We start from the raw sequence: 6,574 nt of genomic DNA, 5'->3' as shown, positions 1-6,574 counted from the left end.
GGAAAAGAACTTGCATGACATCTTTTGTCCTACCCTCCCGTGGCAGCGGGGTCCTATTGGAAACTAAGGGATATTAAGGCCTCCTTTTAATAGAGAACCGGAACAAAGCATTAACACATAGTGAATACATGAACTCCTCAAACTATGGTCATCACCGGGAGTGGTCCCGATTATTGTCACTTCGGGGTTGCCGGATCATAACACATAGTAGGTGACTATAGACTTGCAAGATAGGATCTAGAACTCACATATATTCATGAAAACATAATAGGTTCAGATCTGAAATCATGGCACTCGGGCCCTAGTGACAAGCATTAAGCATAGCAAAGTCATAGCAACATCAATCTCAGAACATAGTGGATACTAGGGATCAAACCCTAACAAAACTAACTCGATTACATGATAAATCTCATCCAACCCATCACCGTCCAGCAAGCCTACGATGCAATTACTCACGCACGGCGGTGAGCATCATGAAATTAGTGATGGAGGATGGTTGATGATGACGACGGCGATGAATCCCCCTCTCCGGAGCCCCGAACGGACTCCAGATCAGCCCTCCCGAGAGAGATTAGGGCTTGGCGGTTGCTCCGTATCGTAAAACGCGATGAAACTTTCTCTCTGATTTTTTTCTCCTAGAAAGCCAATATATGGAGTTGGAGTTGGCGTCGGAGGGCCACCAGGGGGCCCACGAGGTAGGGGGCGCGCCCAAGGGGAGGGCGCGCCCCCACCCTCGTGGACAGGGTGTGGGCCCCCTGGTCTTCATCTTTGGCGAGGATTTTTTATTATTTATTCTAAGATATTCCGTGGAGTTTCAGGTCATTCCGAGAACTTTTGTTTTCTGCACATAAAACAACACCATGGCAATTCTGCTGAAAACAGCGTCAGTCCGGGTTAGTTCCATTCAAATCATACAAGTTAGAGTCCAAAACAAGGGCAAAAGTGTTTGAAAAAGTAGATACGACGGAGACGTATCAACTCCCCCAAGCTTAAACCCTTGCTTGTCCTCAAGCAATTCAGTTGACAAACTGAAAGAGAAAAAGAAAAACTTTTACAAACTCTGTTTGCTCTTGTTGTTGTAAACATGAAAAGCCAGCATTCAAGTTTCAGCAATTATTATGAACTAACCATACTCACAATAACACGTAGGTCTCACAATTACTCATATCAATAGCATAATCAGCTAGCGAGCCATAATAATAAAACTCGGATGACAACACTTTCTCAAAATAATCATAACATGATATAACAAAATGGTATCTCGCTAGCCCTTTCTGAGACCGCAAAGCATAAATGCAGAGCACCTTTAAAGATCAAGGACTGACTAAACATTGTAATTCATGGTAAAAGAGATCCAGTCAAGTCATGCCCAATATAAACCAATCATAATGAATGCAAACGACAGTGTGCTCTCCAGCGGGTGCTTTTTAATAAGAAGGGTGATGACTCAACATAAAAGTAAATAGATAGGCCCTTCGCAGAGGGAAGAAGGGATTTGTAGAGGTGCCAGAGCTCGATTTTTGAAATAGAGATAAATAATATTTTGAGCGGCATACTTTCACTGTCAACGCAACAACTATGAGATGGTTGTATCTTCCATACTACATGCATTATAGGCAGTTCCCAAACAGAATGGTAAAGGTTTATACTCCCCCTCCTCCACAAGCATCAATCCATGGCTTTCTCAAAACAACGAGTGCCTCCAACATTCAACGGGTCCCAGGGGAGTTTTGTTTAATTATTTTGATTTGCTTTGATCTTTTTGGATCATGGGACTGGGCATCCCGGTTACCGGCCCTTTCTCGTGAATGAGGAGCGGAGTCCACTCCTCTTGAGAATAACCCACCTAGCATGGAAGATATAGGCAGCCATAGTTGCACATGAGCTGCTCGAGCATACAAAACAGAATTTCATTTGAAGGTTTGGAGTTTGGCACATACAAATTTACTTGGAACGGCAGGTAGATACCGCATATAGGAAGGTATAGTGGACTCATATGGAACAACTTTGGGGTTTAAGGAGTTTGGATGCACAAGCAGTATTCCCGCTTAGTACAGGTGAAGGCTAGCAAAAGACTGGGAAGCGACCAACTGAGAGAGCGAAAACAGCCGTAAACATGCATTAAAATTAATTCACACCAAATATAAGCATGAGTAGGATATAATCCACCATGAACATAAATATCATGAAGGCTATGTTGATTTGATTCAACTACATGCGTGAACATGTGCCAAGTCGAGTCACTCAATTCATTTAAAGGAGGATACCATCCTATCATACACATCATAAATCATCTCAATAGCATGTTGGCACGCAAGGTTAACCATTATACTCATAGCTAATCAAGCATGGCACAAGCAACTATAATCTCTAAATGTCATTGCATGGAATTTTTCCAATAGAGTTGATACTATAAACTTGAGGTTGTTTCCTCGGAAAGTGCACCATATGCTCATTACCATTAACATGAAAAGTGACATTGCCTTTGTTGCAATCAATAACAGCCCCTGCAGTATTAAGGAAAGGTCTCCAAGAATAATAGACATACTATCATCCTCGGAATATCAAGAATAACAAAGTCGTTAAAATAGTAACGTTTGCAACCCACAACAGGCACATCCTCACAAATACCGATAGGTATAGCAGTTGATTTATCAGCCATTTGCAAAGATATTTCAGTAGGTGTCAACTTATTCAAGTCAAGTCTACGATATAAAGAGAGATGCATAACACTAACATCGGCTCCAAGATCACATAAAGCAGTTTTAACATAATTTCTTTTAATGGAGCATGGTATAGTAGGTACTCCTGGATCTCCAAGTTTCTTTGGTATTCCACCCTTAAAAGTGTAATTAGCAAGCATGGTGGAAATTTCAGCCTCCGGTATCTTTCTTTTATTAGTAATGATATCCTTCATATACTTAGCATAAGGATTTGAGCACATCAGTCAATCGCATACGCAAAAAGATAGGTCTAATCATTTCAGCAAAGCGCTCAAAATCCTCATCATCCTTTTTCTTGGATGGTTTCGGAGGAAAAGGCATGGGTTTCTGAACGCATGGTTCTCTTTCTTTACGATGTTTCCTAGCAACGAAGTCTCTTTTATCATAACGTTGATTCTTTGATTTTGGGTTATCAAGATCAACAGCAGGTTCAACTTCTACATCATTATCATTACTAGGTTGAGCATCATCATGAACATCATCATTAACATTTTCACTAGGTTCATGTTCATTACCAGATTGTGTTTCAGCATCAGACATAGAGATATCATTTGGGTTATCAGGTGGTTCAGCAATAGGTTCACTAGAAGTTTGCACAGTTCTATCATTTTTCTTTTTCTTCCTTTTAGAAGAACTAGGTGCATCAATATTATTTCTTTGAGAATCTTGCTCGATTCTCTTAGGGTGGCCTTCAGGATACAAAGGTTCCTGAGTCATTCTACCAGTTCTAGTAGCCACTCTAACAGCATAATCATTTTTCTTACTATTCATTTCATCAAGCATTTCTTTCTGAGCTTTAAGTACTTGTTCTACTTGAGTGGTAACCATAGAAGCATGTTTGCTAACAAGTTTAAGTTCACCTCTAATATTATCCATATAATCACTCAAGTGTTTAATCATAAAGGTGTTCTGCTTTAATTGTCTACCAAAATAAGCATTAAAGTCATCTTGCTTAAACATAAAGTCATTAAACTCATCCAAGCACTGACTAGCAATTTTAGTAGGAGGGACTTCAATTTTATCATATCTATAGAGAGAATTTACCTTTACTACCTCTGTCGGGATATCGGGAGGTTCTTCACTAAATAAGTAATTGAGATCATATACTTCTTCAACAGGCGGTAAATTAAGACCATGTATTTCTTCAATAGGAGGTAAATTCTTAACATCTTTAGCTTTAATACCTTTTTCTTTCATAGATTTCTTTGCCTCTTGCATATCATCGGGACTGAGAAATAGAACACCTCACTTCTTCGAAGTTGGTTTAGGAATAGCCTCAGTAATTGGCTCAGGAGTTGGCTCAGGAGTTGGCTCGGGAGGTGGCTCAGGAGGTGCCCAATTATTTTCATTTGCCAACATATTATTCAATAAAATTTCAGCGTCATCCGGTGTTCTTTCCCTGAAAAGAGAACCTGCACAACTATCCAGGTAATCTTTGGAAGCATCAGTTAGTCCATTATAAAAGATATCAAATATTTTAGGTTTCTTAAGAGGATGATCAGGCAAAGCATTAAGTACTTTGAGAAGCCTCCCCCAAGCTTGTGGGAGACTCTCTTCTTCAATTTGCACAAAATTGAAGGAAATATGCCCTAGAGGCAATAATAAAGTTATTATTTATTTCCTTATAATCATGATAAATGTTTATTATTCATGCTAGAATTGTATTAACCAGAAACATAATACATGTGTGAATACATAGACAAATAAAGTGTCACTAGTATGCCTCTACTTGACTAGCTCGTTAATCAAAGATGGTTATGTTTCCTAACCATGAACAATGAGTTGTAATTTGATTAACGGAATCACATCATTAAGAGAATGATCTGATTGACATGACCCATTCCATTATCTTAGCACCCGATCGTTTAGTATGTTGCTATTGCTTTCTTCATGACTTATACATGTTCCTATAACTATGAGATTATGCAACTCCCGTTTACCGGAGGAACACTTTGGGTACTACCAAATGTCACAACGTAACTGGGTGATTATAAAGGAGTACTACAGGTGTCTCCAAAGGTACATGTTGGGTTGGCGTATTTCGAGATTAGGTTTTGTCACTCCGATTGTCGGAGAGGTATCTCTAGGCCCTCTCGGTAATGCACATCAGTTAAGCCTTGCAAGCATTGCAACTTAATGAGTTAGTTGCGGGATGATGCATTACAAGAACGTGTAAAGAGACTTGCCAGTAACGAGATTGAACTAGGTATTGGAATACCGACGATCGAATCTCGGGCAAGTAACATACCGATGACAAAGGGAACAACGTATGTTGTTATGCGGTCCGACCGATAAAGATCTTCGTAGAATATGTAGGAGCCAATATGGGCATCCAGGTCCCGCTATTGGTTATTGACCGGAGACGTGTCTAGGTCATGTCTACATTGTTCTCAAACCCGTAGGGTCCGCACGCTTAAGGTTACGATGACAGTTATATTATGAGTTTATGCATTTTGATGTACTGAAGGTTGTTCGGAGTCCCGGAAGTGATCACGGACATGACGAGGAGTCTCGAAATGGTCGAGACATAAAGATTGATATATTGGAAGCTTATATTTGGACATCGGAAGTGTTCCGGGTGAAATCGGGATTTTACCGGAGTACCGGGAGGTTATTGGAACCCCCCGGGAACCATATGGGCCTTAATGGGATTTAGTGGAAAGGAGAAAGGGGCATCCCAAGGTGGCCGCGTGCCTCCCCCCTCCCCTAGTCCTATTAGGACTAGGAGAGGTGGCCGGCCCCCCTCTCTCTCTTTCCCCCTCGGGGAATCCTAGTCCAACTAGGATTGGGGGGGGGAGTCCTACTCCCGGGAGGAGTAGGACTCCTCCTGCGCCCTCCTCCTGGCCGGCGGCCCCCTCCCCCTTGGCTCCTTTATATACTGAGGCAGAGGCACCCCAGAGACACACAAGTTGATCCACGTGATCTATTCCTTAGCCGTGTGCGGTGCCCCCAGCCACCATATTCCTCGATAATACTGTAGCGGAGTTTAGGCATAGCCCTGCTGCTGTAGTACATCAAGATCGTCACCACACCGTCGTGCTGACGGAACTCTTCCCCGACACTTTGCTGGATCGGAGTCCGGGGATCGTCATCGAGCTGTACGTGTGCTCGAACTCGGAGGTGCCATAGTTTCGGTGCTTGATCGGTTGGATCGTGAAGACGTATGACTACTTCCTCTATGTTGTGTCAATGCTTCCGCAGTCGGTCTGCGTGGGTACGTAGACAACACTCTCCCCTCTCGTTTCTGTACATCACATGATCTCGCGTGTGCGTAGGAATTTTTTTGAAATTACTACGAAACCCAACAGTGGCATCCGAGCCTAGGTTATTTATGTTGATGTTATATGCACGAGTAGAACACAAATGAGTTGTGGGCGATATAAGTCATACTGCCTACCAGCATGTCATACTTTGGTTCGGCGGTATTGTTGGATGAAGCGGCCCAGACCGACATGACGCGTACGCTTACGCGTGACCGGTTCTCCCGACGTGCTTTGCACATAGGTGGCTTGTGGGTGACAGTTTCTCCAACTTTAGTTGAACCAAGTATGGCTACGCCCGGTCCTTGCGAAGGTTAAAACGGAGTCTATTTGACAAACTATTGTTGTGGTTTTGATGCGTAGGTGAGATTGGTTCTTGCTTAAGCCCGTAGCAGCCACGTAAAACTTGGAACAACAAAGTAGAGGACGTCTAACTTGTTTTTGCAGGGCATGTTGTGATGTGATATGGTCAAGACATGATGCTGAATTTTATTGTATGAGATGATCATGTTTTGTAACCGAGTTATCAGCAACTGGCAGGAGCCTTATGGTTGTCGTTTTATTGTATGCAATGCAATCGCGATGTAATGC

Source organism: Triticum aestivum, chromosome 4A, assembly GCF_018294505.1.
Source record: "Triticum aestivum cultivar Chinese Spring chromosome 4A, IWGSC CS RefSeq v2.1, whole genome shotgun sequence".
Classification (NCBI taxonomy): domain Eukaryota; kingdom Viridiplantae; phylum Streptophyta; class Magnoliopsida; order Poales; family Poaceae; genus Triticum; species Triticum aestivum.
Note: the sequence above shows the minus strand (reverse complement) of the source record.